This window comes from Felis catus, chromosome A2, assembly GCF_018350175.1.
Source record: "Felis catus isolate Fca126 chromosome A2, F.catus_Fca126_mat1.0, whole genome shotgun sequence".
In the NCBI taxonomy this organism is placed as follows: domain Eukaryota; kingdom Metazoa; phylum Chordata; class Mammalia; order Carnivora; family Felidae; genus Felis; species Felis catus.
In genome coordinates this window covers 49,322,874-49,337,206 of record NC_058369.1, presented here as the reverse complement: position 1 = coordinate 49,337,206, position 14,333 = coordinate 49,322,874, and the positions used below count along the sequence as shown (strand labels likewise).

At 38.2% G+C, this 14,333-nt stretch overlaps 1 long non-coding RNA gene across 2 annotated transcripts in view; it reads left to right on the top strand.

Moving 5' to 3' along the window:
• Positions 1 to 14,333, top strand: part of LOC109496972 — a 703,487-nt gene that overhangs the window by 549,964 nt on the left and 139,190 nt on the right. The window contains exons 1-2 of one of the 2 annotated variants that reach the window (XR_006594809.1): positions 3,425 to 3,990; positions 13,353 to 13,474. This is a non-coding gene — a long non-coding RNA (uncharacterized LOC109496972). Of the gene's footprint in view, positions 1 to 3,424; positions 3,991 to 13,352; positions 13,475 to 14,333 lie in introns of those variants that run through there. The other variant, XR_006594810.1, reaches the window with a different exon arrangement.

Sequence of the window (14,333 nt, the reverse complement as noted above, 5' to 3'; positions counted from 1 at the left end):
ATCAAATTGAGATAATTCCTCTGTATTACTAGTTTACTAAGGGTTTTTATCATAAATCATGTGTTTTGTCAAATGCTTTTTCTACATCTATTGATATGATCACATAATTTTTTTTAGTCTGTTGAGCATTGTGTTAAATTTATTGATTTTTAAATGTTGGACCAGTCTTACCTACCTGGAATAAATTCCAGTCGGTCATTGTGTATAATTCCTTTTATCCTGTCTTTGGTTCAATTTGCTAGTATTTTGTTGAGGAGGATATTTGCATCTATGTTTATGAGAGATACTGTTTTGTAGTTTTTTTCCTAATATCTTTTCCTGGTTTTGGTATTTATGGTAGTACTACTAGAACTCATAGAAAAGTTCACAAATATTCACTCTGCTGCCATTCTCTGAAAGAGACTGTAGAAAGTTTGTATAATTTCTTCCTTGAATGTCTGTAGAATTCTACATTGAGCTCATTGCATCTGGTGCTTTCTTTTTTGAAGTTTATTAATTATTGATTTAATTTCTTCAAGAGATATAGGCCTGTTCAGATCATCTGTTTCTATGTGTAAGTTTTGGCAGATTGTGTATTTTAAGGAACTGGATGATTTCATCTAAGTTATCAAATATATGGGTAGAGATGCTTATAACATTACTTTTAATTTTCACATCTGTATTGGTCCCTCCCTCTTTCATTTCTGATATTAATACTTTGTGTCCTCTCTCTGTTTCTCTTAACCTGGCTAAGGCTTATAAACTTTATTGTTTTTTTCAGAAAAACAGCTTTTGGTTTTGCTGATTTTTTTCAATTCATTTCCTATTTTTAATTTCATGGATTTCTGCTCTGATTTTTATTATTTCTGTTCTTCTGCTTTCTTTGAACTTAATTTGATTCTCTTTTTCTACTTTTCCAAGAAATTAATTTAGATTATTGAGTTAAATCTTTATTCTTTTCTAATGTACATATTCAATGCTAAAAATGTCCCTCTAAACACTGCTTTTGCTGCATCCAAAAAATGTAGATAATGATGTTTTCATTTTCATTTAATTCAAAATATTTTTAAAATTTTTCTTGAGATCTCTTTCTTCTTTGATCTACATCACTTAGAAGAGTGTTGTTAAATCTCCACATTTGGGAATTTTCCAGTTATCATCATTTTTTTCATTTCTAATTTAATTCTTATGTTCAGAGAGCAGACATTGCATGAAATCTGTCTTTTTCAACCCCTTCAGGTGTGTTTTATCACCCAGAATGAGCTCTATCTTGGTGAATATTCCATGTGAATTTGAGAAAAATGTGTATTCTGCTTTTGTGGGGGTAAACTAGTCTATAGATATCAATTATACCCAGTTGATTGATCGTGTTGTTAAGCTCAAATATATTCTCATTGATTTTTCTGCCTGCTGGATCTATTCACTTCTGAGAAAAGGTGTTGAAGTCTTCAACTAGGATAGTGCATTTGTCAGTTTCTTCTTGTAGTTCTGTCAGTTTTGGTCTGATGTAGTTTAATCTCCTATTGTTAGGTGCATGTGCATTAAGAAATGTTATGATTTTGTGGGGAATTGACCCCTGCACCCCTTATGTAATATCCTTCTTTATCTCTGATTACTGCCCTTAATTTTCTTACTTTGAAGTCTGTTCTCTCTAAACTTAATATAGCTGCTCCTGCTTTCTTTTAACTAGTGTTTTTCTCCACCCTTTTACTTTTAATCTACATGTGTTCTTATACTTAAGGTGGCTTCCTGTAGACAACATATAGTTGGGTTGTTTATTTTGGTCCACTGTGACAATCTCTGTCTTTTAATTGGTGCATTTAGACCATTGACATCCAAAGTGATTATTGATACAGTTAGAATAATATCTACCACATTCCTAACTGTTTTCTATTTGTTGCCCAGGTCCTTTGTTCCTCTTTTTGTCTTTGATTCTTTTTCTGGCTTTGTGATTTTAATTTAGGCATTTTATATAATTTCATTTTCTCTTCTTTCTTAGCATATTAGTTATTCTTCAGTTTTACTTTTTTTAGTGGTTGCCCTAGAGTTTGCATGGTATTTTTACAACTAATTTAAATCCACTTTCAAATAACATTACCACTTCAAAGGTAATGTATCTTCTTTTTTTTTAAATGTAATTTCTACTTTTAAAAAATGTTTATTTATTTTGAAAGGAGAGAGAGCATGAGTAGGGAAAGGGCAGAGAGAGAGTGAGAAAGAGAATTCCAAGCTGACAGTGCAGAGCCCAAAGCAGGGCTCAATCTCAGGAACTGTGAAATAATGACCTGAGCCAAAATCAAGTGTTGGATGCTTTGCCAACCCAGGCACCCCAAAGGTAATGTACCTTCTAATAACAAAAATAATACTAATTTCTCCTTCCTGTCCCTTATTTCATTGCTGTCTTTCATTTTATTTACATATAAACATAAATAAGCATATATATACATACTTAAGATATAAACATAAGCATATATAAATTACATTATTAGTGTCATTATTTTGAACAGACTTATCTGTTAGCTCAATTAAGAAAAGCACAAGTTTTTATTTTACCTTCATTTGTTTTTTCTTAGATGCTTTTTCTTTCTTCATATATATATAAATTTTTGACCTATATTATTTTTCTTCTCTCCAAAGAACTTTGTATATCTCTTGCCAGATAATCTATGGGTAAGAAATCCTCTCAATTTTTGTTTGTCTGAGAAAGTCTTTAATCCTCCTTAACTTTTGAAGGGTAATTTCACAGGGTACAGAATTCTAGGTTGGTGGGACTTTTTTGTTTTTTGTTTTTTGTTTTTTGCTTTCACCACTTTAAATATTCCTCCCCATCCTCTTCTTGCCTGCATTGTTTCTGAAAAGCAGTTGGATATAATTCCTGTCTTTGTTCTATAGATAAGGCTTTTTTTCCGAATTTTTTCTTTATCTTTTACTTTCTGTAGTTTGAAGATGATATGCCTAAGTGTAGTTTCTGTTTTCATTTTTATCCTTTAGTATTCTCTGAACTTCTAGGATATGTGGTTGGTGCCTGACATTAATTTGAGAAATTTTCAGTCATTATTGTTTCAAATATTTCTGTTTCCTTCTTTCTTCTTCTAATGTTCTCATATTCACATTTTATAATTGTCCACACAGTTCTTGGGTATACTGTTTTTTTTTTTCAGGTTTTTTTCTCTTTGGTTTTCAAGGATTGTATTGATTACAGAGATTCTTTGCTTAGCTGTGTCCAGTCTACTAATCGGCTCTTCAAAGGCATAAAGGCATTCTTCATTTCTGTTACATTGTGTTGGTTTTTGTTTGTTTGTTTTGGTTCTTATCTCTAGCATTTATTTTTGGATCTTTTTTAGGATTTCCATCTCTCTGCTTACATTGTCCATTTGTTCTTGCATACTGTCTATTTTATCCATCAGAGCTCTTAGCAAACTCATCATAGTTGTTTTAAATCCCTGATCTGATAATTCCAACATGCCATGTCTGTTTCTTTACTAAACAAGCATTAGTGTCTTTAAATTGTGGTGTTTTTTGTTTTGTTTTGTTTTTGTTTTTTGCCTTTTTGTATGCCTTGCAATATTGTCTTGGTAGTCAGACATGTTATAGTGGGGAAAAGGGACTGCTGTAAATAGGCCTTAGTAATGTAATGGTGATGTGTGTGGGAAGTGTTATATATTCTTATGATTAGGTTTCAGACATTTAGTGGGGCTGTGCCTCTGGACTGTGAACTTCCAAGAATTTCTCAGGTTTTTCTTTTTGTTTGTTTGTTTTTCCTCCCCTTCGGTGGAACAGGATGGCAAGAGTGGGCTACATTTGGTTATTTCCCTTCTCCACTGTGAGTTAGGCTCTGATAATACCCCAGCATGTTAGGCTGTGGTTAATTAGTTTCCCCTGAGGGCAACCTTATCAAGAAAACTGAGTGCTCTGGTGTATTTCAAAATGGTTCCTTCTCTTCTTTTGCTGGCAGCGTAAGGAGGTTTTTTCTCCTGTATTTACTGTGGGAACCTGGTCGAGCTCCTAAAGGTAAGTAAATCTTACAATATTGTGCGGGCTCAAATGAATGGGTCTCCCTGAGGTTTTCAACTCTCAGAATTGTCTGCCCTGAGCTTCCAGCAATCCATCAATTATAGTTGAGGTTTTCGTACCCTGGCATCATATTTTTTTTAAACCCCAGGTCATGCTATATTGATCCAGGGTTGAGAACCAATGTAGAAAGGCAATGAAAAGCCTCCAAAAGGTTTTTGTTTTTTTTTTTTAATTTTTTAAATGTTTATTTATTTTTGAGAGACTGAGCACAAGCAGGGGAGGGGTATAGAGAGAGGGAGACAAAGAATCCGAAGCAGATTCCAGGCTCTGAACTGTCGGCACAGAGCCCAATGTGGGACTCAAACTCACAAGCCATGAGATCATGACCTGAGCTGAAGTTGGATGCTTAACCGACTGAGTCACCCAGGTGCCCCCATTTAAAAAGAAACTTTTTTTTTTTTAAATAGAAAGCCACTGAACGTTTTAACTGGAGACATGACTTGGTCAGATTTTTGTTTTAAAATCACTCTGGCTCTAGTGAGAAAATGGATGAAGATTGAAGACAAACAAGGATATGGGGGGAAGGGGGCACCTGGGTCGTTCAGTCGGCTGAGCGTCTGACTTCGGCTTAGGTCATGATCTCACAGCTCCTGAGTTCAAGCCCCACGTCGGGCTCTGTGCTGACAGCTCAGAGCCTGGAGCCTGCTTCGGATTCTGTATCTCCCTCTCTCTCTGCCCCTCCCCGACTCGTGCCACATCTCTGTCTCTCAAAAATAAATAAACATTAAAAATATTAAAAAAAAAAAAGATATAGGAGGGTACTGCAGTCATCCAGGAGAGTGGTTGCAATGGTGTCTTTCAAAAGGGAGATAGGGATCTGGGGAAGATGACCATGTGAAATTAAAAAAATTTTAACTGGCACTACCTAAAAACTGATAGGAATGAGCATGCAGGAGAGGAGTTTTTGAGTCCCAAGTACCGGAGAAGGGAGGACAAATGTGTTGTTGAGATGATTCTGAAGTTGATGGTAGAGCTTGATTCATCAGTGAGAAAAATAGGTCTACTTGTGACAGCCAGTTTCAGGATCAGATTACAAGGACCAGGATTCCACCATTTAGCCATCTGATTGTACCGCCAGAGAGCAAGACGAGTGTTACAGGAGACTTGAACTGTGCCCTGGGAGAGTCCTGATGCTATAGCTTTCCCTAAAACCAACAAGAAGGAGGCAAAACATGGTAAAACTGCCCTATCAGGCAGTCTTGTTAAGAGTCAGAGTGCCCAGTGGAATGGAGGGAGGATAATTAGGGAAGGGAAAGCTGAAAGGGAAGAGAACTGTGGGGAGGCTAAATGCAATAGTGAAGGTATGGAGCAACTGCAGGCCAGAATTAGTGATCGCAGTAAGACTGCAGGGAAGGGGAGAAGGGGGCATCATGAGTTAAGTTATGAGGGACAAATCAACAGGACCAGATGGCTGGTTGAAAGTTGAGCGCCATGCAGAATAAGGAGGCCAAGAGCAAGAGGACATAGAGTAACAGTAGAAACGGGGCTGAAAACAGGGTGGAGGAAAACTGGAGTAGCGGAGACTCACCAAGATAAACAAAAATGAACCTTTGATTTCTGAACCGTCCTAGGATGGCAGATGTTCAAGCAAACAAAAACAGAGGCTGTCACTTATAATGTAGGTCTTCAGTAAAGAAATGTTAAGGCAAAAGCCAAAGAACTTTGGATGCTTACAAAAGATAGAGGGGGGTTCTGATTGCTAATTCTTCTCACCTGCTATTAATCAGTGTAGCAAAACACAAAGTTTGGTTCAACTATAGCCAGAAGGACAAATCCAACACACTGTCTGTTTTGGTAAAGTAAGTGTTACTACAATACAGCCCCACCCGTTCATTTATTTATTATGTGTGGCTTTTTTTTTTTTTTTTTTTGTGCTACAACAGCAGAGCTGATTAGATGCAATAGAGACCATATGGGCCACAAAATTTATAGTATTTACCATCTGGCCCTCAGCAGAAAATATTTGCTGACCCTTCCTCATTTCATCATTGTCTGTACCAGTATGTGGCTTGGAGAATCTTCAACAATCCTACCAACTACCAACACCCCAGTATCCATCTGTTCATTGTTGCCCAACACATTGTTTGTCATAACAATTCTACTTAATGTGATATACAGGTTTATTCTCCCAACCTGTGTTCCAGGAGTAAGTAGCTATCCCCCAGCTTTCACCCATCCATTCCCTATTTGAATGGAATTGACCCCATTCCTTTGCCATTGTTACTAAATTAGAATCAGCTCTTGAACCTTTGGAGCTCAGGGTTTGAGGCAAACAGAGGAACTTACTTTCTTCTCTTGTAAATGAACATGGAAGGGTTTAACCTAGGAGCTGTTGAGAGAAGCCAGAGTGAGGCAAAAAAGAGGGAAATGTTGAAATAATTTTAGGGAGATTGAGCTAGATTCCTCATCCTTCAGAATCACCAGATTGATTTGAATCCTGCCCAGGCTCAGGGCTCTGTGGTTATGTAAACAGATAACTTCCTTTGTCATATAAGTCAGTTTGAACTGGGAACTAGGCTCAGGCAATGTAAGAGGTCTTCAATGACTTGTCCTGACATAGTTACTTGTCACTTTCCTTAAGAACACTGGAGAAGCCACATCCCGTAGTCAGTAGTTAACAAGGGAATTGATGGCAGCTTCTCCCCTGGAGTCTTCCTCACGGTGGTTTTCCTGGGCTCAACTCTCATGCCATCGGCTTCAGCCTCTATCCCTTTCTACTGCTAAAAGTTGCTGTTGGCCTCCCTCTCCGTGTATGTTGGAGTTTGTTCTGGTCAATCTTGGGATGTTTCTCCTGTAGGTTGGTCTTGTTGAACAGCTTAGAAACAACCTTCACTGTTCAGGATCTTGGTCCTTTTATGTAATTAAAACATCTGTGGCTGTAAGGAACAGCAACTAAGCCTGGCTCTTTTTGGCAAAACAAGGGACTCTATTATGGAAGAATACAGGGTAGCATATATGGTGGAGGGAAATGCTGAATTACCAGAACTTGGAAAGGACATGGTCCTTGCAGCTCCTGGGCTAGTGAGAAGGAATGAATGGACATTCTCTTTGGGATTCAGCTATTGATGAGGCCACTCCAATCCTCTTGTGCCCTATGCCTTCACTCAAAACCCATGTTCCAAGAGAAGAGACTCTGGCCCAGTGTAGGTCACCTCTTGGCTGCAGAAGAACAGGGACTTTAATGGGCAGACTCTTCAGGACCAAATGGAATGAGGAATGAGTAGTTACTCAAAGGAAAATAATGATAAGACTACTCAAAGGAGGTAGGGGGATGATACACAGGAAAACAATAGTTACCTGTGAAAAAACTCTGTTTGGACTCCTAGGGCCATGTTCAGTGACACTTTTATCCCGTAAATCAGTTTTCAAAGCTTAGTGTGCTTTGGAGGGCTTTTTTAAAACACAGATTCCTGGGCTCCTTCTCTAGTTTCTGAATGCAGTAGCCCTGGGGTGAGGACCTGAGATGTGGCTTTTCTAGCAAATTCTTAAGGTGATGCTGATAGTCTAGGACCCAGAGTTTGAGACTCACTGTCCTGTATAAATGGTGTCTTTTGCAGATTGTAGTTAATTTTTTCCCCCAGCAATAATGGATCAACCCTTCCAGTCTGAGAAACTTGAACTTGTTACATTTCTTACTATAATTCAACAGCTCTTAACTTTGTCTTTATCTTGTGAATGACAGTGGGTGTGACAGTGAGGTATCTTTTAAATTATCTTTAGGTGCACCTGGGTGGCTCAGTCGGTTGAGCGTCTGACTTCGTCTCAGGTCATGATCTCGCAGTTTGTGGGTTCGAGCCCCGCATCAGGCCCTGTGCTGACAGCTCAGAGCCTGCTTCGGATACTGTGTCTCCCCCTCTCTCTGCCCCTCCCCTATTCATGCTCTGTCTCTCTCTGTCTCAAAAATAAATAAAAACATTTTTAAAAAATTAAAAAATAAAAATAAATAGTCTTTAAATAATACCTTCCTAAGAGAGTACCTATGTCGTTACACAATTGTAATGTCTGTCTTGAAACCTATGATAAAAGTCAAATCCTATGGTGTGTTTAGTCCATCTATTTTGACAGTCTTAGTCAAATTCCAAATAACAACAGAGGAGTGAGGGGCCTTGTAGCTAAAAATGTTTTGGCAGGACTTCTTTAGGGAGAAAAGGTGTTCCTCCATTTTAGCTTTGACAGGTATTCTCTGTTCCAACCAGATTCTTTGCTATTGCTCATTGGAAGAGGGGATGCAGGTAATGAAGGTGAAAGTGCTACAGGTGTTAGTGAGTTTCTGATTGATTTATAGAAGATACTCTTAGCCCCAGAAAAAAATGCTGGATGTAGTCTGGTGATGTCCTCTTTTGAAGGTGATTTTTGTAGACAAAAAGTAGTTTGACCAAAAATTATAGAAAGTTAGTGTCATAAGTAGAACAGGATTCCCTGTCTGTTAATTCTCAGCCCTGACAGTGATGGTGCTAACAATATCACCAAAAGTATCCTTATCACCATTGTTACCATCTTCATGATGCCACAGGGCTGGTTACCACTTACTGAGCTCATAGTTTGTTCAGAATTATGGTAAATGCTTAACTATGTGCTCTAACTCAGGGAGCATAGGAAACAATTATGTTAAATGCCTAACTATAGGGGCACCTTGGTGGCTCAGTTGGTTAAGAGCCTGACTCTTGATTTCACCTCTGGTCATGATCTCACAGTTTGTGAGATCGAGTCCCATGTCTGGCTCTGTACTCAAAGCAGAGAGTCTGCTTGGGGTTCTTTGTCTCCCTCTCTCTCTGCCCTTCTCCCACCTCAAAATAAATAAACATTAAAAAACATAAATGCTTAAATATATGCTCTAACTCTGTGGTTAACAAAGAATTTTCAAACACTATGTCCTGTGTTGGTATAGAAAGTTTCATTGAGACACTGCCATGCTCTTGTGTTTCTTTGGCTGGCAGCCCCCAGCTGCAACAGCAGAGTTGAATAGTTGGAATAGAAACTGTCTGACCTACACAGCCTCAAATATTTACCATCTGGTACTTTACAGAAGAAGTTTTCTGATTTCTTCTGTCTGCTATTCCAGGCATCAGCCTGTGGAGTCAGCACTATGATGGCACTTTATTGATGAAAAAATAGGGGCTCAAACAGAAACATACCCCCAATCATACAGACCATTGAGATGGGATCCAAATTGAGGTGTATTAGCCTCCAAAACTTTTGTGACCTATACTTTGTATTATCTCTGATTAATTGGGTTCATTCTATGGATTGTATCTTATTAAAGTAATACAGTGGGCTTGAATATGGTGACATTTTTTTCTCCCTTAAACTTTAAGTGACATTCTAAAATGGGGAACTTGTCCCTAAAGGGTAATCACATCACAATGGCATATTTACTTTTAAAACTAAATTATATTTTATGGCAGTTGCTAAGTTAATGAAATGATTATACTACCAGCTAAATGGATTTTATTACTCCATGCTTTTTGCAGGACACCTGAGAATTGACTGTTAGGCAATGAGAGAATTGATTGCTCAGTGGGAATTTGAGCCCTGAACTTAGACTCCCCTGAAGCATATCTGTATGTATTTACATGAGCTGCTTATTACCCTAAATATTTCATTCAAGCTGGTATTTTTTGTTGCTTTTAAAAGTTCCAGTTGCATCCTTCAACTCAGTGGATATCAATCTTTATGGTACATTCCAATTAAAGGGGAGTCCTGAAAAATGAAATATCTAAGCCCAGGTCCCCCTCTCCACTTCCATTAATTAATTGCTCATTTACTTAAAAAAAAAGTTGGTGTGGAGGCAGTGTTGATAGACTCTGTAAAGAATGCTTTGCCAGGGACTTGATATTTGAAGGCATACACTCTGAGTTAAGGGCTCCTTGGAAGCAGGCAAAATTAAAATTTTCTCGCTTGAATGAGCAACAAGGGACTTGTGAAAGATTTTGAGGTTTTCATTGCTCATGCTATGTGTCCATTTCTATTTTTCCTCATCAGCCAGTCCACATTTCACCTTATTAGCTTTGGGAGAAAGGTCTAGATAGTATAGATTAAGTTAATATAAATTAGACACAATTAAGCATCAGTTACCTGGAGAGCAGGAAGAGTGTGGATCATCCAAAGCTTGAGAAAGTTAAACATTGTTTCTTAATTAATTAGATATAGAAACTGTGCTTCAGATTTATTAGGTGTCCTTGATAAATAGCAGATTTCTGAGTCCTACCCCAGATCTCCTTGATCAGAACTCGTAGGGAGGAGGCCCAAAGAATCTGTAAAGGTGGTTCTTATGCACACCAAGTTGTGAGAAAAGAATATATTGAGTCCTATGTTTCTATTGATGTGTGAATATTACTATGTCAAAAGACAGGAGGTGGGGAAAAGAAGCATACAGGCATGTTCAGCTGACAGAATATTCCACTGATTATCAGATGTATGTGCACACACATATTTATTTACACATGCATGCACATACAAGTATATTTCAGGTGGTCAAGTACAAGTATTCATTTGTACTTAGCTCTTTGTATATGTGCCTCTTCTCATCATTCAAGTGTCAGCTCAAATGTCAATCCTCCAGGGGGCTTATCTTGACGATCACGGTAGATTTATGACAGACATTTCCCTAATGTTCATTCTTCTTTGTATCTATGCCTTTTGCCATGTGACTTTGCAGTTTATTTCATCAGGAAGTGCAGTCTATTTCCCCTCCCTTTGAATCTGAGCTGACCATGAAAACAAACATACTGTGACCAAGAATATACAATCAAAATTCCAGTGTATGGCACAAAAACAGACACATAGACCAATGGAATAGAATGGAGAACCCAGAATTGGACCCACAGAAGTATGGCCAACTAATCTTTGAGAAAGCAGGAAAGAATATCCAATAGAAAAAAGACAGTCTCTTTAACAAATGATGCTGGGAGAACTGGACAGCAATATGCAGAGGAATGAAACTAGACCACTTTCTTACACCATTCACAAAAATAAAGTCAAATGGATAAAGGACCTGAATGTGAGACAGGAAACCATCAAAACCCTAGAGGAGGAAGCAGGAAAAAAACCTCTCTGACCTCAGCTGCAGCAATTTCTTACTTGACACATCCCCAAAGGCAAGGGAACTAAAAGCAAAAATGAACTGTTGGAGCCTCATGAAAATAAAAAGCTTCTGCACTGCAAAGGAAACAATCAACAAAACTAAAAGCCAACCAACAGAATGGGAAAAGATATTTGCAAATGACATATCAGACAAAGGGCTAGTATCCAAAATCTATAAAGCACTCACCAAACTCCACACCCGAAAAACAAATAATTCAGTGAAGAAATGGGCAGAAAACATGAATAGACACTTGTCTAAAGACATCCAGATGGCCAACAGACACATGAAAAGATGCTCAATGTCACTCCTCATCAGGGAAATACAAATCAAAACCACACTCAGATGCCACCTCACGCAAGTCAGAGTGGCTAAAATGAACAAATCAGCAGACTATAGATGCTGGCGGGGATGTGCAGAAACGGGAACCCTCTTGCACTGTTGGTGGGAATGCAAACTGGTACAGCTGCTCTGGAAAACAGTGTGGAGGTTCCTCAAAAAACTAAAAATAGACCTACCCTATGACCCAGCAATAGCACTGCTAGGAATTTACCCAAGGGATACAGGAGTGCTGATGCACAGGGGCACTTGTACCCCAATGTTTATAGCAGCACTTTCAACAATAGCCAAATCATGGAAAGAGCCTAAATGTCCATCCACTGATGACTGGATAAAGAAATTGTGGTTTATATACACAATGGAATACTACGTGGCAATGAGAAAGAATGAAATATGGCCCTTTGTAGCAACATGGATGGAACTGGAGAGTGTTATGCTAAGTGAAATAAGTCATACAGAGAAGGACAGATACCATATGTTTTCATTCTTATGTGGATCCTGAGAAACTTAACAGAAAACAATGGGGGAGGGGAGAAAGAAAAAGGGAGAGAGCTAAACCATAAGAGACTCTTAAAAACTGAGAACAATCTGAGGGTTGATGGGGGGGATGGGAGGGAGGGGTGGGTGGGTGATGGGCACTGAGGAGGGCACCTGTTGGGATGAGCACTGGGTGTTGTATGGAAACCAACTTGACAATAAATTTCATATTAAAATTAATTAATTTTTAAAAATCCAGTGTATTCATCATAGGCCTTAACACTCTTTGCATACTTTTCTTGTTCTCTTGACCCTGCTTCCATCATATAAACAAGCCCAGGCCTGTCTCCTGTTTGATGTGAGACACATGGTCCAGTCATCTCATCATCCAAGTTAGCGTCCAGGCGTAAGAGCACAAGCTATTTGATATGAGCCTGGCACAAGCTGATCTGTCTTCTGGCTGCAAATTCACGAGTGAACTCAACCTGGATTAGTCTCACTGGGTCAAGATCAGCAGAACTACTTACCTATCCCTTAATGTATGGGAATTAATAGTTGGTATTTTAAGCCACTATATTAAGAGAAATACTTGTTTTTTAAGTCCATATATTTTGGGGTGCTTTGTTACACAGAAATAGCTAACTGGTAAAACCATCTTTTCAAAAGTCTTCACCTTATTACCTCTTCATTTTGTATACAGTCTTCTGTGTCTTTCTCATTATCTGAAATTAGTTTGCTTTTACTTGATTTTCACATAAGAATGAAAATACATTGAGATTAGAGTTTCTTTTTGTCTTGTCTGCTGATGAATCTCCAATGCTTAGAGCAGTGCCTAGCTGGTAGACAGTTGGTAAATATTTATTGAATCAACACATTTCATATAGGCATCCCTTACAGATGTTGTTTCCTAGTCTTTTTTTTCCTAAAGGTTTATTATTAGAGAATGGTAAAATTTATTCTCAGGAGGTCTATAATGGGAAATGATGGGATGTGGCTCACACTTATGAGAAGTTGCTAGAAAATGCTAGCTTGGAAGTGGCTAAGTGGGTCACTTTCCTAAGTGGGTCATGTCACATTTTGTTTTAGTCCCAAGTCCTGTCTGCTGCATTGGCTGATGTTAAAACTTGGGAAGTTAGGGAGACACTCTAAAGATACTAAGTATTTTAGACAGGGATTCATATTTTCCAGGAATCCATGGTCTGTGACATTGTGTCCATAGGTAATATTATTTGCTTTTTTGTGCATTGAGAAGGAAATTTGTGGTATGGTTTGTCCTAGGGAAGGACATTAAATGCTGTGGAAGGGTTCTGCTCTTTTCTACCAGCTGAATGTTTCTGACAATGGGTCTGTTCTTTGGGCTGCCTAACTGTCACCTTTTCTTTTGAATCTTTCTTCTTTACAGAAGCAATATACGCCAGTGGTTGAGAATCTCCACTTCGGAAGCTGATTTCCAGAGCTGGCAAATGGGCTCACCAATAAACATCTTTGTAACCTCAGGCAAATCACTTTATGTGCATCATTGAGGTAAGGATAGTCCCTACCTTGCACGGCTGTTGTAAGAATAAATGATCTAATAAATGTAAATCTTCAGGACCAGAGCCTAAGAATATAGTAAACACTATGTAAGTATTAACTAGGAATGTTATTACTATTGACACTCATTGTCGGTCATGTAATTTTGAAAAAAAATTGAAAAATCCATCTTAGAACCTCAAGTTGGTTATCAGATTCCTATAGTATGGTCATTAGTAACTACTAGTTTTAGGAATGATAATACTTGGATTTGATGACTGCTTACCTTGTGATAGACTGGATGCTAAAACACTTTTTATTTCTGCCTAATAATACTTTTCACAACCCTATGCTGTAAGTAGCTTATTATCATCTTATAGGTGAGGATGGTAAAGGATCAGAGAGGTTTAGAACCTTGCCCAAGTTTTCACAGACACTAAGCCAGGATTCAAACCTATTCGGGTTGATGCAACATACCCCTCAATTCTACCTCTGACTTCCCATAAGAGAAACAAAATGTAGTAAGTTAGAAGTAACTTATCATAAAAGACCACTCTTACTGATGATGCCATTTCTATACAACTCTGGAAATACACCTTTGCATCAGACTTAGGAGTTTGTGGAGAGTTTTCACATGTGTGTTATTGTTCCCTGCAGTCCTCACAACAATCTTGAGAGGTAAATGGCCTCCATTTTCCAGTGTGCTGGGAAGCAGAGGTTGGAAAAATCCAGTCACTTATTTTAAATTCCACAGCCATGGTGTGACAGCACTTTGACATAATCCAAAGGTCCAAGACCAAGTCCCACACTCTGTTGACAATGCTGTGTTGACATAATATCATTGACTTACTGATTTGTATTTTTCTAACTT